This window comes from Pteropus alecto, unplaced genomic scaffold (genome assembly GCF_000325575.1).
Source record: "Pteropus alecto unplaced genomic scaffold, ASM32557v1 scaffold40, whole genome shotgun sequence".
NCBI lineage: Eukaryota > Metazoa > Chordata > Mammalia > Chiroptera > Pteropodidae > Pteropus > Pteropus alecto.
In genome coordinates, this window is record NW_006431919.1 from 19,983,527 (window position 1) to 19,996,961 (window position 13,435).

General features: G+C 44.1%; 1 pseudogene; it reads left to right on the forward strand.

Annotated features, from left to right (window-relative positions):
• Positions 1 to 5,138: 5,138 nt before the first annotated feature.
• On the forward strand, positions 5,139 to 5,254 carry LOC112475321 (annotated as a pseudogene).
• Positions 5,255 to 13,435: the final 8,181 nt, after the last annotated feature.

Consider the following 13,435-nt stretch of genomic DNA (forward strand, 5'->3'; position numbering starts at 1 on the left):
GGGTGCATCCGCAACTATATAAACTGTAGCACTGGGATCAGATCTTCTTATGCAGGCCATTACAAAAAATGAAAAAGAAAAAAAAAACTGGCAGTTTCCTTTCTTGGCTTTCATGATACCACACAATTCTCGTGTTTCTGTATTTCATTGGTCCTCCACCTCAGCGTCCCTTTCTGGATCCTCCTTCTTCAAATGTATAATTCTGCAGGGCTCTTGTCATGTCACTCCAAATTCTCTCAGGAGATAACCATGTGCACTGCTATCACTTTACATATGATCTATAAGCTGACAACTCCCAAATGTATCTCTGCAGCACAGACTTGTTCTCTTGGATGACTCAGAAGCATCTCAAACTTATCTGAAAGTACTCTTAATATTCCTTCTAAAACTTGTTTTCTACCACCCTTCTCCATCCATTTAAATAGCACACAATCCACCCACCTCTACAAGCCTAAAACGTGACAGTCAACCTTTATTCCATATCCAGAATATATCTAGGCTGCCAACAAAGTGATAAAAATAGCAATATGATACAGCACATAAACATGTAGATTAAACATATAGTTAACTGAAAAGGAATCCTAAATGGCCAATAAACATAAGATGCACAAATTTCACTAGTTACAGGTAAATGCAAATTAAACAATGAAATATTTCAAACTCTTATAATTGCAAAAATAAAATTTTTTATACCAAGTATTGGTAAGCACATTGAGAAATTGGAACCATCGTACATTGCTAAAGAACTATTTAGTGATATTAAGTAAAGTTGAATAGTGTGTATCCAAGATCCAGTAATTAACCCCTCTTTGGTTTGGTTTGGACATCCCTATCAGTGCCCACGGGTGTATGTATAAGAAAACTTGTAACATTGTAATAGCAAATTTGGAAACGGCCTAATATCCATCAATAGCTAAATAAATCTATATATGCAAACAAGTATTATAGAAGTTACAATGAATCAACTAGATATGAATCAATAAACAGATGTTTAAGTATATTAAATAACTAATGTTTATTATACTGTGTAAAACTGTGGTTGGATACATTTTATCATCTTCCCTGAGTATTTATTCATCTGATGTTAAGGAAACAACACAAACTGTAGCACTGGGATCAGATCTTCTCCAGTTTCCTTAATCCAACAGTCTCAACTTCCTTTATTTCTACTACAGCTCTAGCCACCCTGTAGCTATCTAGGAATTTATCAGTGAGAGTGAGGTACATCATGGTTGCTACATTCAAGATGGCCCCCAACGAGCTCTTCTTCCTGATCTTCACACCATTTTCAAGTTCCCTCTCACACTGTACTAATGCTGGTTTGTATGACCATTAGCATATGGAGAATTGATGATATGAGACTTCCCGGATTAGCTTAAAAGACATTTTGCCTTCCATCTTGCTCTCTCCCTCTCTGAGGGAAACTGACTGCCATGCTGTGAACAGCCTGATAGCAAAGCCTCTGTGATGAGAAACGGAGGCCTGCCAACAACATAGAAGTATTTGGAGCAGATCCTCCATCCTGGGTAGGATCTTAAAATGACTGCCACCTAGGACAATAGCTTGACTGCAATCTCAAGAAAGACTGAGCCAGAACCACCGAACTACACTGCCCTCAGAAACCATGGGAGAGAATAAATGCTTGTTTGGGGTGATTTGTTACACAGTGATAATTCATAAGTATGCTACATTAGATTTCGGCATCTTATCAGGGTGAAGAATGGCCTAAGCCAACGTCTTGGGAAATTCTGTTGATCTGACTGGCTACCGAGCAACACTTGTGATGTCGTCAGGATTAGAACTCTCACTAATGGGGTCTTGTAGACCATATGACGGAAAGTCCCAGATATAAAGGAACTTTTCAGGTGAGCATATCTATTTCTGCTTCCCTCGTTATGTTCCCTAACAAAGTGGATAACTTTATAAGTAATAATGATCATATTTCTAGTTATGTTGTAAAATATTTCAGCTATCAGGATGCCTATTTGAAAAAGCACTCAATATTACTTAATTCCTTTGAGTTTCCATCCAATGAGCTTGTAATGGAGACCTAGAGCAGTTTTAAGATAACAATAAATTCTTTTTTTTAGCTCCCCGAGACTACACAATGAAATATTGCATTGTTTAAAATGACTTTTAATGTTCTCTTTTGGGATTTCTTGAGAATGTTTTATTTTTATGTTCATATTCTCATAACCCTCAAATCTTCACCCCTTAATGGATTTTATTTCTCGAATTATTCAAGTGTCATTTATATCGGAGTGGGTGCTCAAAGGATAAAATTGTAATTTTTAGTTAACTTTTATAATTAATCTTTGTTAAAGAACATATACATATATAAAATATATAAATTTTATTAAAGTATCCTTTTCTGACTACACCAAAAAAAAGATAAAACTGCAGTAATAAGGATAACGTTGTTTTACCATAACTCCGATAATATCTATATCCCTCCATTCCTCCTCTACCGCTATCAGTTTAGCGTATATTATTCCAATTTTTTGCCGATTCATTTACTTGACAAGTTTGTACCACAATAAAACAGCATTGTTTTGAGGGAGTTTGTTTTTGCCTAAAAGAATGCCTAAATACAGATTGTTCTGCAACTTGCATGTGGTTCTCCACTCCAAAATACCTCCTGGGGACCTTCCCAAGTTGGTATACCATAGTATTCCATAACCGGATATTATATAGTTAATTTAGCCCTTCCTCCAGCTGAACGGTAAGTAGGTGTATTCAGCTTGATGTTTACGGGAATTCTACCACTCCTAGCTGTGATTTTAAGCAAAATATCTAACCTGTGCCTCAGTTCTTCACTTGTAAAGAAGATTCTACTCTCACCTAACCCTACGAGGTTGCACTGAAGATTAAATGAAGACATATTTACGGCCAGCTCTTTGTAACCGTTACCCCAAACCGTTATTTTCTTTGGTTAGCTCTGATCCTTTGATCTTGGCTCCGGGGAGACTTGATTCTAGCTGCCGTGCGCTGAGCGTCATCTTCCAAATCAGAGTAACCCTGAGGCCGGTGGCAGTCCCTTCCTGTGACACCCCTTGTTCTCCTGCTTTAAGGCGAGAGGATTTTCTGACGGTTGTGGCTTTCCTTTTCAACGGTTTGAGGTGAGCTGAACACATTCTCCAACTCTCTGCTCTTGGTCCACAAGCAGTTCCCTCCGTCCAGATATCCAAACCGGCCCCTCGCCATCACGCCTGGAGTCCGAGCCCTCGGCCGGGAAGTCGATGGCAGGCGGCGCAGGCACAGTCCCCGCCCTGTCGGCCTCCGCCTCGCGCTCCCAGACCCGGAGCTGCCCCGCAGCATCGCCGGCCGGCGGCAGGCCGCAGCCCAGCGTGCCCGCCAGCCCTGCGACGCTGCACTTCGGTGCCGTAGTGCTCGCCACCAAAAAGCCGGAAGCAACCCCTGGCGAAGCGGAAGTCCCGCCCTCACCTCCCGCGCGCGGCTGTAGGCAGCGGGCCCTGCCGCAGGCTCCGCCCCTTCCTTCTTCCGGGCGGGAAGAATGGACGGGTCTGGGGTGGACGCGACCCCCGCGCAGGCGCCCTGGTGGGCTGGTCTTCGGGCGGCGGAGCGGCGCGGCGCGGCGATGGGGTGGGGGGTGCTCCTCGTCCCAGCCGACTCAGGCCGGCGCTCCCCGGCGCCCTTCCCAGCCGTCCTTGAGAAAGCCAGAGGTCCCGGCTGACCCTTACACCCAGTCTCGGCCTTTTTCCCCTCCCCAGAAGTTCAGTGTCCTCCTGATCTTTGTATTGACACGAATACATTATACACATAAGCAATTTGCGGGTCAATACGTAAAATACCATGCCGTAAGACAAAAAACACAAGCTCCAAGTAATAATATGTATATTCTGTGGGGACTTGTGTGTGTACATATATAAATATATATCCATATACAAATTTAAGTATATATATATATGTATTCATATACACATGCATATAAATATGTGAATATATGCATATATTTATATATACATACAATTATGTACACAAACCCAATATATTTATATGTCAAACATGCACATGAACATATATGTATACACGTATTTTTTATATACACATATTTTTATGTATTTATACATATCCCCAGAGAAGATGCATATTATTATTTGAGGTTTGTGTTTTTATTGTCTTACAGTATGCTATTTTCATATTATTTAGCAATTAGCTTTTTTTGCTGGCTCGTTGAGAACTTTTTCCACCTTTAAGTAGGTTCATTCCTCTTTATTTTTCAGTTTGCTTCATGGTGCCTCTCAATCTGCTTACTCAGCTGTTGGAAGAAAGGTTAGGAACCAGTAGGAAATATTTGGGGATCTCGGGCAAGGGTGGTTTTGTATTGATGGGTAACAGTACGTAAACTCCTGCCTCATTTTCCTAACTGTAAATAGAATTATTAATGGTATGGCACTCCCAAGTTGGCTGTAGGTTGTCAGTGAGTTAAGAAAGATAAATCACATGGAAGAGGTACTTGGTTCGTTGAGTCTTTCAGTAACTTTGAGTCCTTGTTAGTATTTTTCCAGAAACAGTTCTTCTGAAAGCGTAATTTTGTATCTTCATCACTCATCAAGGTGAGTTAGACACTATGCTCCCCTTCTCTCCAGTTCTCCCCTCTGCTCCTCTCCTGAAAACCTGCAGTGTACTAAAAACGTAAATGTTGGATCTGGTCTGGTAGAGTTGATGCAACCACAGGAGGGAATGAGAACCAGGCTTGGAAGGAAGTTTATTAACACTTACAGGGCCCAGAGAAGGAGTCAGCACATGCCATGTAGGGCCACAGGGGCAGCACCAGAATTTGGTCAGGTGGCAAAAGACAGGGGTGAGGGGAAAGCCTGTATTGAGGTTTCCATGGGAAGGGCAAGGCATAGCAGAGTAAGCAATTTAGGACTGGCTAGCCGGAACAATTCCAGCAGGTTTTGAGCTATAGGGGTGGTCACTAGTTGCCTAGTACCTGGCCCTGGGATGATTTAGGGCAAAAAGCTAGATAAGGAGGTGGCTGGGTCCACTGTAGAATATTTTTAAGTTTAAAATATCACACACCTGAGGATGTGGTTCCATAGTGTAGCAGTTAGCACATCTGCTTTGCACACAGAAGGTCCTGGGTTCACGCCCCAGTGGAGCCACGCTCCATGGTCTACAGCCATTCCACCCTGAATAAGCCTGATATCTGGTCTCGGAAGCTAAGCAGGGTCGGGCCTGGTTAGTACTTGGATGGGAGACCACCTAGAAAGACCAGCTGCTGTAGGCATAAAATAATAAAAATAAAAATAATATATATCACACACCTGGAAAAATGCAATCTTGTGTAGACATAAGATTAGTCACAGGGAATGATACTGGATAGCAATAGTTATTTCTATACTATGCATCTATGCATATGCTCTTATGCTCAGTAGGCACTCGATGAAAGATTGAAAAATGAATGAATGAGTGAACTGTTCCAGGGAGAGAAAAGATGTCCAATGTGCATAGCTGTACTCATACCTTACTGTGTTTATTGCCTAGAGAGCATTTACAACACTTTTACTAATTTCCAGAAGGAATTCTCTTGGAGTTCATTACATTACACTTGTTACTTAAAGGTATATATTTACTGTAAAAGCAATTTATTGTGTTTCAGAAGGAGACCCTTTGGAATCACTTTCATCACAGTTACAATCTAATATGGTGACTCAATATTCAATATTGAGCTATAGCCCCTCATTCGTCACGTCTTCCTCGGTTACATTTGATCCTTCAATTGTGTTCTTCATTTAAGTCCTGCAAGTTATTTCAATTTCTTATTTATTATTCGCTATTTTGTTTCAGCTTTTTGATGTGTCACTGCTTATAAAATTTTCTAAGTGGTTATTGTTAATATATGGAGATCAGTGGACTTTACATAGGTATCTTTTTAAATCAGACAACCTTTTCTACTATAATTGGGTTTCTATTGTTTATATCAATTCTCTCATCTTATTTTTATTCCTTTTTTTTTTTTTTACATCGGTCCAACAAACAAGAACCATATTTAATCATTATAGTAATAACACACATTATGGTTTTGTTCCTGAATAGATAAAAGTTATTTTACATTTAAGATTTATATCTTTCTTTGTACAATCAGCCGGCCAGCTAATCTTTACTTCTTAGTAAACATGTTTTCACAACTATTTCTCATTCCTCATTTGAAACCTTATGCCATTCAACATCACCGCCCTTTTCCCTGCTTTTTGTTCTGACTTCTGTGTCATTCCTTACATTCATGGGAAGGCTGTAGTCTCTGATTCTGTTTTATCCAAAGTACTCCTTAATCGAAAGTGTGACTCTCAATTTCAACATCTGTATGAATAACAGAAGAATGCAAAGTCACCTGGATATATGATTTTCACCATTTTCCAAGAAAGTGGGGAAAATGGAGTATTAGAATAACCAAAAGGCTGACCATTTGTGCTCTTTGAACCCTCCGAAGACTTCCCAAAGACCATATTTCTCATACTTTCCATGCGTAGTACCACATGTATATGATGCCCAAATAAAAAATTGGCATAAAAAAAAAACAAAAAAAAACTCTTTTAAGAATGATGTCAGCAAAAAAAATAGTAGAGTAGGAAATTTCAGGGACATTTCTGCCCCAGAAACACTGAAAATCCTGGCAAAACAAAAACAAACAAACAAACAAAAAAACCCTGCCGGAATCAACCTTATCAGAATTCTGGAAGATAGTCCAAGGTTTATGACAACTAAGCAAATGCTTAACCATGAGAAAGGGCACTGAAACAGGCTGGAAGAAGACCCTGGCATTTCTACTTAGCCTTCAAGTGGTCTTGAAGACAGCAGCCATCGCTTCCAGCGTGGGCACCAAGTCCAGCAAAGCAGACCTTGATCTGAAGGAATTTAATTGATCTGCCTTGACTTGCCTGAGGGTTCCCTGAAGACTGACACAATAGGCCTGCCTTTGTTTCGCCTAACCCAGAGCTCTTTCAGGGTGAAAAAATGGCTATGGCTTCGTGGAAATGTTCCTGGAAAGAAATCTGCAAGCCAAACGGGCCACTGCTGCCTAGGGTAAAAAAAAAAAAAAAAAAAATTAACCATTGAGACGAACAATAGACATACCTAAAGCTGGGGAGGAAAAGCTGAGAAGTGAGAAACTGTGGGAAAAGGAGCTTTGAAAAACTCCCATGTACCAAAGAACCTAGGCACTCAGGTGCATGGCCAGGCAAGGATGCAGGCTCAGAAAAGACGTGGTAAGAATCTGAGCTTTCCCTGCTACTGGCCTTCAGATCCTGCACAAGTCGGAAGTGAAGGCTAAGGCAGAGTTGGAAATCGCCTGGCTACGTGTTGAAGGAATGGCCCAATACAGAGCCAACCTGCAAGAATTAGTTCCTCAGGTATACCAAGCCACATTTCAAGGGCTCAATAGCTGTAAGGGACTAATGGCTATTATGTTAGCACAGGACTTCATTATCATTGCAGGAAGTTCTACTGTCCAGTGTTGGCTTAGAGCTTTAAGAACATGGATTCTGTCACTAGCTTGTGTGATCTTGAACAAGTGAATCTCTCTTTGCCTCAATTAACTCGTTTATAAAATGGAAATGCTCATGGAACCTACCTCACATAGTAGTCGCAAGAATTAAATGAGTTAAAGTATAAATCCTCAGAAGTAATGTCTGGCACATAATAACTTCTGTTTAACTGTTAATAATTGCTGAGAGTACCATTTGTAAACTCTCTTGAGACTTGAGTCACCTCTCGGTCATTGTCATTCTGGGACCATGTCTAATCATTGTTTAGGACAGCCTGTTTTCTTGGTCATGAATTGGATGAGTATGGACTCTCTGTGATTTAAATCCAGAAAGTGATATTTTTCCTTATAGTCTCAACCAGTTAGTTAGAACTACACCTGAGTTTTCCCTTTGACCCAGGTCTGCTGGATCAACTACATGCCAAACTTGTTCCTTGTCATCAATTGTATCATCTGTTTTCACTTTTGCACATTTCCAAGGGCAACAGAGTTCTAAGAGTGGGTTTTTTTTGTTTTGGGGAGTTTTTTTTGTTTGTTTGTTTGTTTTATTTCCCAATGTCATTTCCTCCTGAAATCTTGTCATCCTTTTCCTGTCTCTTATTTACCTGGGGAAGAAAATCTACTTGATCCTTAAGGGCTCATTTCAAGTGTCCCCACCTTCGTAAAATTTCCTGAGCATCATGTACTTCAGGCTTAAACTCGCCCACTGCCTCCTAAGCTTCCCTTTCTTCATTTGGAACATTGTAGCTGTGTGGGGTAACAAATTATGCATAACTCTGTATTCCAAACAAAATGGCCTCTGGCAAGTAGGTACAGGATCTTCAATGCATGGATCATTCTGGGTTCTAAATTAATTTTTTAGCAATACATAAAGGAGCACCTTGGGATCTGTCTCCTAAAAGCAAATTATGTCTAAACTTTGGTGAGTCAAGGTCTCAGATTTCCTTCATAGAAGACAGTGGTCCTCAGGAAATCAAATGTATTCTTCCTTGAAAATATTCAGGTTTTAATATCTTATATTGGGTTGGTGGGAAGGGGTGTTCATTATCCATTAGGATAAAGTTGGCGTTGATAAATTAAACAGGACTTTCATTTCATGAGTCCAAAGCAAGACTCAAAGAACTTAACTAATAAATCAAAGCCGGAGCTGGAACTTACACCCAGTCTGTCTCCTAACAGAATTCTCCGATGACCGTGTCTCAGCCCACGCCGCAGGGACGAGTCTATTGATGGTGTCACCTGAGCACTCTCATAGTGAAAGGTAGCTACTCTTCTTTTTTTTCTTCCTTCTTTTCCTCTTGTTTCTTTTCTTTCTTTTTGTGGCTAAATATGATAGGTTCTTCTTTTGCATTTGCTTTGTGACTAATATGTTTTTTGGTGCTTATATTATTTCTTCTTTGTTCACGGTAATTATGAGTAAAATCTATAAGAGGTAAAGGGCTTGCTTTCTGTTTTCCCAGAGGGCTCAGGGCAAGGATTGACTAAGAGAGTCAACGTACAGAAGGACTCCAAGGGATGGAGTGGGTAGCAGTGGGATTGAGCTGGTGCTTGGTGAGTCCCTCATGGTTAAGTTTGTGGTAGCCCATTGTCATCCTCCATCATCCAGCCGGTTTTGGCAGGGGCCAGACTGGTGAATTAAATGGGCACATGATGGGGACCACTAGCCCTGCATCCTCTACGACTCCGAGCGTGGCCCTATTGTCAGCCATTTCCCCGCAGAGCTGCCCTTGGCTAGAGAAGGCAGTTTCGAGACTTCCACATGGCTTTTTCTCCTGCAATAGCACGTACTCTACAAGTCAAGGAACCAATGTGAGGTTTCTGCCAACTGCTAAGTATGACCGTTTGGATATTACATTTGGGAAACAGAGAAATGACCAGTATGGGCCTGGTGGACTCACTGAGGGACCTGGGTCTTTTGGGACCCAGTGTAATACTTGACCCCATAAGTTCTTACTCTCTTAGCAACAAGGGAGCCCTGTGGGGGCTTTAGGTCCCCTTCCATCTACACTAACTTGGACTTTGTAACCAATAGCCTGGAACTATCCAGTACTCCTCTCTCCCAGTATATAGTTACCCAAGTAAATTAAAATGGCCAGAAGTCTCTTTGGGGAAGTATTTGGAGAATCACTACTGTGTACACTTGCCATGGATCTGGCTTCTCTTACTGAAGGGGTGTTTTAGATCTGAGAACTGGCTCAGGTGGGGAAACTGGGCAGATGATTGTGACTTTCCACTAGGACAGCTGAGAGTCCTCTGCATAATCAGATTTTATATGCATACAGAAATATCATTTGATTATATATATTATGCCTGTGTTGACTGCCCATCCATCTTGCCCTGTTAGCCATCTCCAAGTCTCCCTGCAAGTCAGGTGGCCCTATGTGCCATTCTGGCCCTGCTGCCCACTACGGCAATCATGCCTGCCTTGCTTCTGATGAGTAAGTGCTGCCCCTGGCCTCTGTTACTTCAGGATCCAATCCCCCTCCCCGCTTACTGCTACTGAGCCCACTTCTGTAACAGAATCCCCTGTTTTGTCAGCCCCGGCCTACAGATGACAGCCACCACTGAGTTTCTCAACAAAGCTGGTGGTGCCCCCACCTCCCATGGTCCTGGTAAAGAAAGTCTTCTAGGTTTTTTCATGGAATATAGTCAGCCAGTATATCCATTCTAGCATGTTCGCTTCCCTGAGCTATCGATCCCTTCCTTCACTATCTACCACGGAAGTCGTGGCATCTTGACTTCATTGAATGTGGCTCATTTCTTTTGCCAAGTACCACCCATACGGTGTTATCAGAACCAGCCCACCCAGGGCCCTTGACAAAGTGTTAGCTCTATATTGCGGGACAGTGTCTCTTCACATCTACAAATGTTCCCTTATCCCTCTCTTTTGACTTAGCCCCTTTGGGGTCCATTTCTGGCTTATTTACAGTCCTGCTGGCATATATAAGCCAGGTCCTGCATCTCCTTCCATGTATAGTTCCTCTCCTCCCTAGGCAGGCCTAAAACTTCTCTAGTCAGGCCATACTGGGCCCTACCTTAGCGACTGGTCTGATGGCCGGAGGGATGCTAAGGGAGATCCTGAAGAATGCGTTGTCTTATAGGTACCCACCTCATTTGAGGCTCCTGCATCACCTTCGGGTTGGGGTGGGAGGGGGCCACTTTGGCAGGCCCGAATAGTTCAGAGGAGTCGGAAGTTCTACTGTGGTTAGACTATCCTCCCTAGTCTCAGGGCCTCAGTTCTTTACAGAGCCCTGACTTTGGTGCTGGAGACGGACCATGGCTGACGAGTCAATCATTTATAAAGTCCTCTCCTTTTCAATGAACTGAAGCATGGTCCTCACAGACCACCTGGCTTCAGACTGCAGATGATGGTTACAGCAGGCCGCCAGAAAGCTCTCTGGCTTAGATACTTTGCTTTATATTGCTGACTGATTGCCTTGAGCCTGTGGTTTTTCCTCTTTAAATCATCACTGGCCACCCAATTTCACAGTTCTTTTAATTGCTATCTCCGCCATGTCCTCAAACACCAGAGAGCTTGAATAAGCCAACGATGCACCCCCCTCTACTGGTCTCCCATCCCAGTTCCCCCCAGGTGGGAGCCTTACCCCATCACACAGCTATCAGCGTGCCACCTATCACCTGAATCCTATCCTTAGACTCTGCTTCTTAGGACTTGTCCTGATATTGAAGCAGGGCTTGAGACACATTTCCGGAGCACGTGATACATCGAGGGAGTGCTCTGGGAAGACAGGGAGTGAAGGGAGAGGGCCAGGAAAGGAGTTAAGCAGAAATGTCGCCTCAGCGAGAGAGGCGCTTCCTCTTGACCCCACTGGAGCTCTGGAGACTGGTCACGACTTGAGGCGAGGCCTTTCTGAAGCCGCGTCAGTGAGCCCTTGGTGTAGGCTGTAAGAGTGGTATTGGGGTGGGGGGTGGGAAAGGTGTGGTTAACCTTCCCATGATGCAGCTCTGAGACACCCAGGTCCGGGTGTCAGGAGAGGGGGCAGCTGTGAGTTTTTAGCATCGGCCAGAAAGGGGATCTGGGTAGGGCGTTAACGACTCCCACTACAGGCTCCCTAAGCATCTGGAGGTCCTCGGAAATCTGATCTCTCTCTCTTTGACACCTTTTGCTCTTTGATCGTGTTTAATTATCGGGATTGGGAGGTGGGCCACTTGGGGTCAGTCTGCCTTCAGCATAAAGACAGTTTTCATAAAGACAACTGCCTAAGTCATCTCAGGTCACACGGCTCCTTAGAGGGGAAGTGAAATCATCTCCCTCCAAACAGCATTCGCTTGGGATTAACCTCTGGTCTGGAGGAAGACGATTTTCGCTTACCCTCTCGGCCGAACGGTTTGAAGGCAGGGACTTCCTAATACCCTTTTTAACCTCTCCATTTATATGGTCAGTTTGCTACAGGAGGTGGCACTGAAACTCTTTAGTGGAAAAAGGCCACTATGTTCGCTTTCAAGGCACAGTGGATAGGGGATGCGCGATCCCCCACTTCGAGAGCCTGTTCTGGGTAGAGAATGCCAAGGGATGGCTTTTTTTTTTTTTTTAAATCCCTTTTACTGCCCAAGCTGCTCAGGTACTGGCTGCAGGGGCAGTTTTTCAATAGAATGTGAAATGGAAAATGAAATTAAAAGCCAGACTTCTAATGTGACTTCCAAGGAAAGCATTTTGAAATACCACAAAGCTCAGGTGAACATTGAGGATTTGGTTCTTTAATTCGTTCTCATTCTGTATTTAATCATCTGAAAGTCATTTGGAAAAGGCGAGCACATTACTGAGTCCTTCCCCATGGCTGGCCTGTTCTTGCAAATCTGGTAACAGTGTCCAAGGGGCTACGAAGGAGACATTCCATAGCCGGTCTTCATCAGGAAGTAAGTTGTGGTCTTGATCCCGAAAGTGGGCCCTGAATTTTGGAGGTTTGGAATTCACCTTTTCCCTTTTTTGCTTCCTCAAAGTACTTCAGTGTTCTGCTCCAAACAGACAACGGATGTTTTATCCTTCACTGATTTCTTTCCTCCAGAATAGTGAAGTCAGTGCTACCATAAAAGATATATGCAATCTATAGTGGAAGTAATAACATTCTTGGGGACTCAAGCATGGCTTCATGGAAGAGGCACAGGGTAGTTAGCGTTTCCAGAAGCAGATGGAAGGGTAGGGTGTTTGTAGGAAGTTTGTTATGGCTGCTACACGTTAAAGAGGAAGGGGGGACTAGAGGCTTCGATGCCAGACGAAGGAGTTTAGACTTTGTGGGCCAGGAAGGTGACTGAAGGCGCTGAGGCGGGAAGCAACAGCCGACCCGTGTCTTTGAGAGCTCATCCTGGCCACAGGATGAAGGTTGGAAGGTTGAGTGGAGACTGAGTAGGAGGGGAGGGGCGGGAAGGCGACTGTTCCCAACGGGCCTGGCGAGAGGCAAGGTAGCCTCGGGCAGTCGGGATCACGCCCCTCGGTAGGTCGCGTGGATGTGACTTGGTGTCGGGACTCAGGCGGGCGAGGAGGAAGAGAGGGGGGACGCAGGTTCGTGCAGGAGGGTGCCATGGCCTTCATCAAAGCAGGGAACCCGACAGGGAGGAGGAGCAGGGTCGGGGTGGCGCGGAGGTGCAACGATGAGTCACTTAGTTCTCCGTTGGACCGCGCGGTGGAGACGTCCAGTCCTTGGTGGAAGTGTGGATCCGGCACCCGGGGCAAGAGCTGGTCCAGCTGCCCCGAAGGACTGCGGAACGCTGGGGTCCGCGACGACAGAGTGATGGCACGGGCTCCGCCCTTTTCGGGATCCAGGTTTGGTAGCCTCCGCTCCCTTCGCCCACAGCTGTGCCACCTGACGGCGAGGGGCGCACCGCAGTCCGGCGTGGCCGGGGCCGGGCGCCGCAGCGCACGAGGATGCTCTTCCCGGGGCCGTGTCCGTTTGGGGGGCCCGCGTC